Source organism: Bufo bufo, chromosome 4 (genome assembly GCF_905171765.1).
Source record: "Bufo bufo chromosome 4, aBufBuf1.1, whole genome shotgun sequence".
Lineage (NCBI taxonomy): Eukaryota > Metazoa > Chordata > Amphibia > Anura > Bufonidae > Bufo > Bufo bufo.
The window spans coordinates 423,436,714-423,448,718 of record NC_053392.1 but is presented as its reverse complement, the minus strand read 5'-3'; the positions used below and the strand labels follow the sequence as shown (position 1 = coordinate 423,448,718).

The 12,005-nt window shown below is 39.6% G+C and overlaps 1 protein-coding gene across 2 annotated transcripts in view; it reads left to right on the top strand.

Annotated features, from left to right (window-relative positions):
* Positions 1-8,487: 8,487 nt before the first annotated feature.
* Positions 8,488-12,005, top strand: part of LOC120997216 (protein unc-93 homolog A-like) — a 59,081-nt gene continuing 55,563 nt past the window's right edge. The window contains exon 1 of one of the 2 annotated variants that reach the window (XM_040427216.1): positions 8,488-8,577. The gene's annotated coding sequence lies outside the window, so the exon portion shown is untranslated. Of the gene's footprint in view, positions 8,582-12,005 lie in introns of both variants that reach the window. The other variant, XM_040427215.1, reaches the window with a different exon arrangement.

Here is a 12,005-nt window from a genome sequence, read left to right as displayed (position 1 = left end):
GTGAATGGGGTTGCGTGAAAATCGCAAGCATCCGCAAGCAAGTGCGGATGCGGAGCGAGTTTCACGAACGGTTGCTAGGAGACGATCGGGATGGAGACCCGATCATTATTATTTTCCCTTATAACATGGTTATAAGGGAAAATAATAGCATTCTGAATATTTCCCCTTATAACATAGTTATAAGGGAAAATAATAGCATTCTGAATACAGAATGCATAGTAAACTAGCGCTGGAGGGGTTAAAAAATTTTTTTTTTAAATTTAACTCACCTTAGTCCACTTGATCGCGTAGCCCGGCATCTCCTTCTGTCTCCTTTGTTGAACAGGACCTGTGGTGAGCATTAATTACAGGTAAAGGACCTTAGGTGACGTCACTCCGGTCATCACATGATCCATCACATGATCTTTTACCATGGTGATGGATCATGTGATGACCGAAGTGACGTCACCAAAGGTCCTTTACCTGTAATTAATGCTCACCACAGGTCCTGTTCAGCAAAGGAGACAGAAGGAGATGCCGGGCTACGCGATCAAGTGGACTAAGGTGAGTTAAATTTTTTTTAAAAAAAATTTAACCCCTCCAGCGCTAGTTTACTATGCATTCTGTATTCAGAATGCTATTATTTTCCCTTATAACTATGTTATAAGGGGAAATAATACAATCTACAGAACACCGATCCCAAGCCCGAATTTCTGTGAAGAAGTTCGGGTTTGGGTACCAAACATGAGCGATTTTTCTCACGCGAGTGCAAAACGCATTACAATGTTTTGCACTCGCGCGGAAAAATCGCGGGTGTTCCCGCAACGCACCCGCACATTTTCCCGCAACGCCCGTGTGAACCCAGCCTAAAGGGTTAACAAAGTTTGTAAAATCAGTTTTGAATACCTTGAGGGGTGTCGTTTCTTAGATGGGGTCACTTTTATGGAGTTTCTACTCTAGGGGTGCATCAGGGGGGCTTCAAATGGGACATGGTGTAAATAAACCAGTCCAGCAAAATCTGCCTTCCAAAAACCATATGGTGCACCTTTGCCTCTACGCCCTACTGTGTGCCCGTACAGTAGTTTACGGCCACATATGGGGTGTTTCTACAAACTACAGAATTGGGGCAATAAATATAGCTTTTTGTTTGGCTGTTAAGCCTTGCTTTGTTACTGGAAAAAATGGATTAAAATGGAAAATTTGCCAAAAAATTGAAATTCTCTAAATTCATCCCCATTTGCCAATAACTCTTGTGCAACAGCTAAAGGGTTAACAAAGTTTGTAAAATCAGTTTTGAATACCTTAAGGGGTGTAGTTTCTTAGATGGGGTTACTTTTATGGAGTTTCTACTCTAGGGGTGCATTACTGGGGCTTCAAATGGGACATGGTGTAAATAGACCAGTCCAGCAAAATCTGCCTTCCAAAAACCATATGGCGCACCTTTCCCTCTACGCCCTACTGCATGCCCATACAGTAGTTTACGGCCACATATGGGGTGTTTCTGCAAACTACAGAATCGGGGAAATAAATATTGAGTTTTGTTTGGCTGTTAACCCTTGCTTTGTTATCGGAAAAAAATGGATTAAAATGGAAAATTTGCCAAAAAAGAAAAATTCTGAAATTTCCCAAAATGATACAATCATGAAGTAGACATTTGCGAAATGTAAAGTAATAACTATTTTTGGAGGTATTACTATGTATTATAGAAGTAGAGAAATTGAAACTTGGAAATTTGCAATTTTTTTACAAATTTTGGGTAAATTTGGTATTTTTTTATAAATAAAAATGAATTTCTTTTACTTCATTTTACCAGTGTCATGAAGTACAATATGTGATGAAAAAACAATCTCAGAATGGCCTGGATAAGTCAAAGCGTTTTAAAGTTATTACCACTTAAAGTGACACTGGTCAGATTTGCAAAAAATCGCCTGGTCCTTAAGGTGAAATAAGGCTGTGTCCTAAAGGGGTTAAAGACCTTCCATCTCCCCTGACTTTGTCATTGGTACCAATGTGTACCATGACTGCTGGTTCTTCTCCAGCCCCATTTAGCAATCTGTCTATCTGATCTGCAATATGCAGAACCTGAGCACACAGAAGACAACACAATGTTCAGAATTTACTGTTTTGGCGACAGATGACCCTGTGTGTATGCCTAATAATAGAGTCTATTACCACCAGCTTCTGCTTGACCTTTGCTGCACTCCTCTTCCCATCCTTTTTGCAGCAATCATCCTCCTGATTGCTAGGAGCAATGCCCTTTTGCAGTGTTGCTGGCCCTGGGTTTGCGTCCATAATATTAGCCAAGCAGACATATTTGCTAGAGTGCTCCAGCTCACGACTAGCCTTCCTGGCACCTTTCCCTCACCCCCTCTCGTAAAACATTAACCCAACTATTGACACCATAGGCCTTACCTTGCCCTCCTCCATCCACCCCCATTTCACTGATCCCAGCCAGTGCCTGCACAGTGAGGTTTAAGCTTCTGCATGGTGCAAGCTGTGCATTTCGAATCTGTGCTTCTAAATATGCAACATACTTGTAATTTCGGGCACTTCACCGTAACTTTTCAGCACTCAGCAACACTTGCTGCATTCACCAACCTCACTTGAGGATTATTTGGCTTGAGGGTCAAAAAGCTCTTCTCTTATTCCTGCTAGAAGTGTATGGATAAAGGCAAGAATGGGTGTTACCAGTTAGGGTGTGTCCTTGCACAGTCTGCCACTGGCAGCACTGGTCAGACAATGCTAGACTGTGCAAGGATACACCCCCATTGTTAACTCCCATCTGTACCTTTATCTATAAACTTTTAGCAAGAATAGATGAATGGCAAAATATAGATTTATGAGAAGAAATGTTCCAGAATTTTCATTTTACATGGAATGCAATTATTTACTAAAACAGACTTGTCAGGAGAGGTGACAGATCCTCTTTAATTCAAGTTTTCAAGATAAACATGTCTGTCAATATATAGTAAAACGATACTGAAATCTTAGTTTTCACTTTGCTAATTGTGCTTCACAATAGACTGACACTTATAGTTTTGTAGCAATCATTTTTCAACAATTATGTCGTTATCTTCACAGGTAGGATTTCAATGAAATGTAACACCTTTATTATAGAGATAGATAACATAGGTACACTTCACTGACAGGTCCCTGCCCCACCATTCACTGTCACTAGACCTGAATTCTATGAGAAAGTAGATTGACACAGATGATCACAAAGCAATGGCATCATTATGATTGCCTGTGGAGGGAGAATACCAGGCCGTAAGAGTAAGGACTGTTTTGAGGGGCCTTTTTCATGGATCCGTTGTTCCGTTTTTTGTTTCCGTTGTGTTTTATTTAATTACATAGAAAAATTGGGCTGGACATAAAATTTTCAATAGATGGTTCCGCAAAAACGGAAAGGATTCGGAAGACATACGGATGCATTTCCGTATGTATTCCATTTTTTTTGAGGGCCCATTAACTTGAATGGAGCCACAGAACATGATTTGCGGGCAATAATAGAACATGTTCTATCTTTCAGCGGAACGGAAAAACGGAAATACGGAAACGGAATGCATACAGGGGGCATTCTGTTTTTTTTGTGGAACCATTGAAATGAATGGTTCCGTATATGGACCATATGCGGAACGCAAAAAACAGCCTGTATATGGAACGCAAAAGACATTCGTGTGAACGAGCCCTAAGGCACACGATAGAGTGGAAATGGACTGGATTATTTTCTGTTTACTTAACTACTTGGGGACCATACAGGGGAACCATACAGGGGAACTATGGGAGCATTATTATTACTGGGAGCATAATAAGAATCATTATCATTGGTGGTGGCATTATAGGAAGACATTATTATTACTAGAGGTACAATAGGGGGCATTATTTTTGGGGAAGGCACTATAGGGAGAATTATTTTTGCTAGGTGGGCATTATTTTTTGATATATTTGCTATAGGGATAATTATTCTTACTGGAGCACAATGGAGAGCTTTTTTTGTACTTGGAGGTACTAAATTGTGCATAATTATTTACTGGTGGCACAATAGGGGTATTATAATAGGTGGAAGTACTATAGGGTCATTATTATTACTGTGGCGACAATAGGAAGCTTTATAATAGGAAAAGGCATTATTGTCACATTATAACTATTATTGGGGCACTATAGGGCATAATTATTACTAGGACACAATATGGACATTATTATTACTAGAGACACAGTAGGAGGACATTATTATTGGTGGAGGCATTATTGGGTCATTTTTATTGCTTGAGGAACAATAAGAGCATTATTATTGCTGAGAGCACTAAAGGCATTGTTATTATTGAGGGCACAGTAGGGACATTATTATTGGTTGAGGCACTATAGTAACATAGTACATAAGGCCGAAAAAAGACATTTGTCCATCCAGTTCGGCCTGTTATCCTGCAAGTTGATCCAGAGGAAGGCAAAAAAAAACTGTGAGGTAGAAGCCAATTTTCCTCACTTTAGGGGAATAAAAAATTCCTTCCCGACTCCAATCAGGCAATCAGAATATCTCCCTGGATCAACGACCCCTCTCTAGTAGCTATATCCTGTAATATTATTACACTCCAGAAATACATCCAGGCCCCTCTTGAATTCCTTTATTGTACTCACCATCACCACCTCCTCAGGCAGAGAGTTCCATAGTCTCACTGCTCTTACCGTAAAGAATCCTCTTCTATGTTTGTGTACAAACCTTCTTTCCTCCAGACGCAGAGGATGTCCCCTCGTCACAGTTACAGTCCTGGGGATAAATAGATGATGGGAGAGATCTCTGTACTGACCCCTGATATATTTATACACTGCGTGCAGAATTATTAGGCAAATTAGTATTTTGACCACATCATCCTCTTTATGCATGTTGTCTTACTCCAAGCTGTATAGGCTCGAAAGCCTACTACCAATTAAGCATATTAGGTGATGTGCATCTCTGTAATGAGAAGGGGTGTGGTCTAATGACATCAACACCCTATATCAGGTGTGTATAATTATTAGGCAACTTCCTTTCCTTTGGCAAAATGGGTCAAAAGAAGGACTTGACAGGCTCAGAAAAGTCAAAAATAGTGAGATATCTTGCAGAGGGATGCAGCACTCTTAAAATAGCAAAGCTTCTGAAGCGTGATCATCGAACAATCAAGCGTTTCATTCAAAATAGTCAACAGGGTCGCAAGAAGCGTGTGGAAAAACCAAGGCGCAAAATAACTGCCCATGAACTGAGAAAAGTCAAGCGTGCAGCTGCCAAGATGCCACTTGCCACCAGTTTGGCCATATTTCAGAGCTGCAACATCACTGGAGTGCCCAAAAGCACAAGGTGTGCAATACTCAGAGACATGGCCAAGGTAAGAAAGGCTGAAAGACGACCACCACTGAACAAGACACACAAGCTGAAACGTCAAGACTGGGCCAAGAAATATCTCAAGACTGATTTTTCTAAGGTTTTATGGACTGATGAAATGAGAGTGAGTCTTGATGGGCCAGATGGATGGGCCCGTGGCTGGATTGGTAAAGGGCAGAGAGCTCCAGTCCGACTCAGACGCCAGCAAGGTGGAGGTGGAGTACTGGTTTGGGCTGGTGTTATCAAAAATGAGCTTGTGGGGCCTTTTCGGGTTGAGGATGGAGTCAAGCTCAACTCCCAGTCCTACTGCCAGTTTCTGGAAGACACCTTCTTCAAGCAGTGGTACAGGAAGAAGTCTGCATCCTTCAAGAAAAACATGATTTTCATGCAGGACAATGCTCCATCACACGCGTCCAAGTACTCCACAGCGTGGCTGGCAAGAAAGGGTATAAAAGAAGAAAATCTAATGACATGGCCTCCTTGTTCACCTGATCTGAACCCCATTGAGAACCTGTGGTCCATCATCAAATGTGAGATTTACAAGGAGGGAAAACAGTACACCTCTCTGAACAGTGTCTGGGAGGCTGTGGTTGCTGCTGCACGCAATGTTGATGGTGAACAGATCAAAACACTGACAGAATCCATGGATGGCAGGCTTTTGAGTGTCCTTGCAAAGAAAGGTGGCTATATTGGTCACTGATTTGTTTTTGTTTTGTTTTTGAATGTCAGAAATGTATATTTGTGAATGTTGAGATGTTATATTGGTTTCACTGGTAAAAATAAATAATTGAAATGGGTATATATTAGTTTTTTGTTAAGTTGCCTAATAATTATGCACAGTAATAGTCACCTGCACACACAGATATCCCCCTAAAATAGCTAAAACTAAAAACAAACTAAAAACTACTTCCAAAAATATTCAGCTTTGATATATATGAGTTTTTTGGGTTCATTGAGAACATGGTTGTTGTTCAATAATAAAATTAATCCTCAAAAATACAACTTGCCTAATAATTCTGCACTCCCTGTACATAGTAATTAGATCTCCCCTCAGTCGTCTTTTTTCTAACGTGAATAACCCTAATTTTGATAATCTTTCAGGGTACTGTAGTTGCCCCATTCCAGTTATTACTTTAGTTGCCCTCCTCTGGACCCTCTCCAGCTCTGCTATGTCTGCGTTGTTCACTGGAGCCCAGAACTGTACACAGTACTCCATGTGTGGTCTGACTAATGATTTGTAAAGTAGTAGGAATATGTTCTCATCATGGGCATCTATGCCCCTTTTGATGCAACCCATTATCTTATTGGCCTTGCCAGCAGCTGCCTGACACTGTTTTTTGCAGCTTAGTTTGCTGTTTATTAAAATTCCTAGATCCTTTTCCATGTCAGTGTTACCGAGTGTTTTACCATTTAGTATGTACGGGTGACTTGCATTATTCCTTCCCATGTGCATAACTTTACATTTGTCAGTGTTAAACCTCATCTGCCACTTATCTGCCCAAGCCTCTAATCTATCCAGATCCCTCTGTAGCAGTATACTGTCCGCTTCAGTGTTAATTACTTTACACAGTTTGGTGTCATCTGCGAAAATTTATATTTTACTATGCAAGCCTTCTACAAGATCATTAATAAATATATTGAAGAGAATAGGGCCCAATACTGACCCCTGAGGTACTCCACTAGTGACAGTGACCCAATCTGAGTATGTACCGTTAATAACCACCCTCTGTTTTCTATCATTGAGCCAGTTACTTACCCACTTACAGACATTTTCTCCCAGTCCGAGCATTCTCATTTTATATACTAACCTTTTATGTGGTACAGTGTCAAATGCTTTGGAGAAGTCCAGATACACGACATCCATTGATTCGCCGCTGTCAAGTCTAGAACTTACCTCCTCATAGAAACTGATTAAATTAGTTTGACATGACCGATCCCTCACGAAGCCATGCTGATATGGCGTTATTTGCTTATTACCATTAATAATGGTGCCCTTATTATTATACTATTATTATTGTATTATTATTCATGCACAAAAGGGGGGATTATTCTATTATTAGTACTGGGAGCACAATTGGAGGCATTATCATTACTGGAGGCACAATAGGGGCATTATTATTGCTGGAGGCACTATATAAGACACTATTTTTAATGAGGGCACAATAGAACAGCTTTATTATTGGTGGGGAAGGGAATTCTTGCTGGGTCACAATGGGAGCATAATTATTGCTTGGTTACTTATTGATGGAAGTAGTATATGGGGCATTATTATTATTATTTATCTTTGTGGAGGCACTATAGGGACATTATTTTTTACTGGGGACACAATAGGGGGGAATTATTATTGGTGAAGGAACTATAGAGGCCATTGTTAATACTGGGGGAACAATAAGACAGTTTTATTATTGGTGGAGACAGAATAGTGGGCATTATAATTACTGGGGCAATTATTACTAGGGCTCAATAAAGAGCATTATTATTCTGCTGGGCATTATTGGAGTCTCAATAAGTGGCATTCATATTGCCGAAGGCACTATAGGGGGCATTATTATTACTGGGGGCACAATAAGACAGCTTTATTATTGGTGGACACATAATAGTGGGCATTATTATTACTGGGGCAATTGTTACTGGGGCTCAATAGGGAGCATTATTATTTTGCTGGGATAGTATTTTGTGCTGCACTGTGGTATTTTGCTCTGCTGGGGCAGTATTTTGTGCTGTGGTATTTGGTTATGCTGGGCAGTATTTTCTGCTGCATTGTGGTATTTGTTTCTTTTGGAACAGTTATTTGTGCCACACTGTGGTATTTGCTTTTACTAAGACAGAAAATACTACACTATGGTTTTACTAGCCCTACCTTATTGTATTGGAACTGCCTACAATATGGAGCCACCTTTACTTTTTTTTTCAGGGCCATTTCAGGCTTCCATTCCGCCCACGATGCCAGTGTTTATGCATGATTACAGGTGTGCTAACATGTTGAAATAGTGTTTTCCATACATAAATAAATGCTAAGCAGCTATCTAAGAATGTATTGACTAAAACAAGGAAAAGATTAACCTAGAGGAAATTACTATAATTTGTCAGGATGTGCGTCACTGTGCTTTTACTATAAAAGCTGGCTTCATCATTCATACCTGAACTTGTGTCTGAGATAGCTATACATATTATTTGACAACTGCTGACCATTATTTAGAGTGTAATACACGGACCAAGAATCCAGTCAGGAATTATCTTGTGTGAGTAAGTGCCTCTTTCCTTTCTTTTCTATTTGTGGTATATTTAACATACATAATATTAAGTTTAATGTATTATTATAGAATTTAATGATTGTTTTCTATTTTATTTTAATTACTAATTAGATTTATTCAATTTTAATAGTATATTTACTTGTGTATTATGTTTTTATGAGACCAAATGACTTTGCAATTTCTTTTTTTTTTGACTTCACTTCTCCAGTTTGTAGCAGTCTGTGGTCTGCTAATAGTATCCAGATACCAGACTAAAATAATATCAGATTCTTCCTATCAGGAACATCTTAAAAAATAAAACAGTTGCTACTTGAAAAGGTTGTCCTACCAGAACTACCACTTTTCATATGTCCCTTTATTAGTTAGAGAGAAGCATTAAAGAATATTTTCCCTAGATATCAGTAATTAGTGTTGCTGTACTTGTAATGTGTTGGACTAATATTGAATATAATGAAAAACTGAAAGAGTAAAAAATTTTCAATTGTTCTGTATTAATCAATATTTGCTCAGTAGCGCATAATTGGTAGTTCAGTTTGCAATCATACCTAGTTCCTCAGGTGGCCCAGAGGCCAGACTACCATATAGGAGAACAGCATCATAATAAAGTGGCAAGAGCAGTTCTGTGATTCAAGGTAATTGTACAGTACTATGATACCTGTAAAGCTATGTCACTATTGAAAAGTGATTTACCATTAGGAGACAAGCTCACCAGAACTCCAGCTCTTTGGACATTGACCAGGACATATACCATTGACAGTGTAATCTAGTGGCAAGATCTTAGAGTGGCCTGGGTAGGTCATATTGCAGTTCGTACTCATTAGACTAAGTGATTTTTCATTAGGACAGTGATATATAGGTGGTAGCACTCGGACTTGAGCACTTTTGCGGTGACAGTCTTAGAAAGATCATTAGTGCGGATACTACAATTTAAATGTTATAGAAGAGAGGCAGCAATGAATGCAACAGAATAGTTATCATTAATAAGTGGGTCTGCTTTGACATAATATTTCTATTGTTAAGGTTGATATATACGTACAACTATATTGCATTTTCTTAATATTTTTTTTTGCAGTTGACACTTGTGAGATGTTATTATGTTGTTTAACGACCCACCATTCTCTCTGACTCGATAGCCTTGTGTACATTATAACAAACAACTCAAGGCCCCTTTACATTGCTTAACTGAGCAGGCGATTGATGGAAAGGAAGCAAAGTCGTCAGTGAAGAAGACCACTACATTTATATGCAGGGATCTCCTCCACAGTATGTAGAGGAGTGATCACTAAAAGTCCCTTTAAATGGGACGACAGAGCAGCAGATTGTCAGAAAGGAAATGTTCCTTCCCGACAATCGCCTGCTCGTCAGCGGAGGAGGACAGCTATATTTATATGCAGCAATCTCCTCCAAAGTATAGGGAGGAGTGATCGCTAATGCCATCACTCTTCCACATACTGACTGATTGTTTGCCAGCAGCAGATCGTGTTTACACAGCATGATCTGCTGCCAGTAAACAATAATTTTTGTGTGCACAAATGATCGAATTACCCGATGAATGAGTGTTTTTACTCATTCATTGGGTAATTGGCAGCACATTTAGACTGACAGATATCGTTAACGAATATTATCTTTGAGATTCTCAGCCCGTGAAAAGGGCCCTTATTGCCATTTCTCTTCCCCATACAGAATCATTGTTTTTGGGCAGCAGAGTGCTGTTTAGATAGTATGGTCTGCTGCCAGCAAATGATTTAGGTGACCGCATGAGCATTTCATCAGGCAATTGGCGGCACCTTTACACGAGCAGATTATCGATAATGGGCTGAATGCTTGTTAGCGATAATTTGCCCGATGTTCAGGCAGTATAAAGGGGCCTTTCCTTTTTATTGACCCACTGCTTATCTTCTATTTACCTTCTCTATTTACTAGACTGATCTGAAATCTAAAAATAATCCTCAGTACTTATGGACAATGTAGACAACCAATGGTCATGGTGGTATTCATCACCATAATAATAGGAACTGCATGCCATTTAGAAGGTGCCATGCAATAGGATTCTTCAATCCAATAAATAGTGAATACATTTTGATTACACTTCTTTTAATGTAAAGTGTTAATTACTTTACACAGTTTAGTGTCATCTGCGAAAATTGATATTTTACTATGCACTATGCAAGCCTTCTACAAGATCATTAATAAATATATTGAAGAGAATAGGGCCCAATACTGACCCCTGAGCTACTCCACTAGTGAAAGTGACCCAATCTGAGTGTGTACCGTTAATATAACCACCCTCTGTTTTCTATCATTGAGCCAGTTACTTACCCACATACAGACGTTTTCTCCCAGTCCGAGCAGTCTCATTTTATATACTAACCTTTTATGTGGTACAGTGTCAAATGCTTTGGAGCAGTCCAGATATACGACATCCATTGATTCGCCGCTGTCAAGTCTAGAACTTACTTCCTCATAGAAACTGATGAAATTAGTTTGGCATGACCGATCCCTCGTGAAGCCATGCTGATATGGCGTTATTTGCTTATTTCTGTTGAGATGCTCTAACATAGCATCTCTCAGAAAACCTTCAAACAGTTTACCCACAACAGATGTTAAACTTACCAGCCTATAGTTTCCAGGCTCTGTTTTTGGACCCTTTTTGAATATTGGCACCACATTTGCTATGCGCCAATCCTGTGGGACATTCCCTGTCAGTATAGAGTCTACAAATATCAGAAATAAGGGTCTGGCAATGACATTACTTAATTCCCTTAGGATACGGGGGTGTATACCATCCGGTCCTGGCGATTTGTCTATTTTAATCTTTTTAAGTCGCTGTTGTACTTCTTCCTGGGTCAGACAGGACACTTTTAATGGGGAATTTATTTTTACATTCAGCATTTCATCTGACAGTTTATTTTCCTCAGTGAATACATTGGAGAAAAAAAAATATTTAACAGCTTTGCTTTACACTTTAAAAAATATTATTTGAGTTGCCAGATGGTACTCCGGTGGTGACATCTTGTGTACAGGCTTCTACCTGCCTTAGGGAGTGGCCCGGCTCTGTACACGAAACGTCAGAGCCTTGTGTGCCTTGCCCCCCCCTTTCTCTCCTCTGACTTCCGCGGTTCCTGTGAGGGATCGCGCATGCGCAATCCTTACCAGTGCTGGCAGCTGTGCAGAAAAATTCAACAGTGTGCCCGCTCCCTCCCTATGATCCTATCTAAGCTATATGACAGCTATATGTATCTAAGCTATATGACAGCTATATGTATCTAAGCTATATGATAACTATATGTATCTAAGCTATATGACAGCTATATGCATCTAAGCTATATGACAACTATATGTATCTTAGCTATATGACAGCTATATGTATCTAAGCTATATGACGGATATATGTATCCTGATTTTTTCCCCCCATA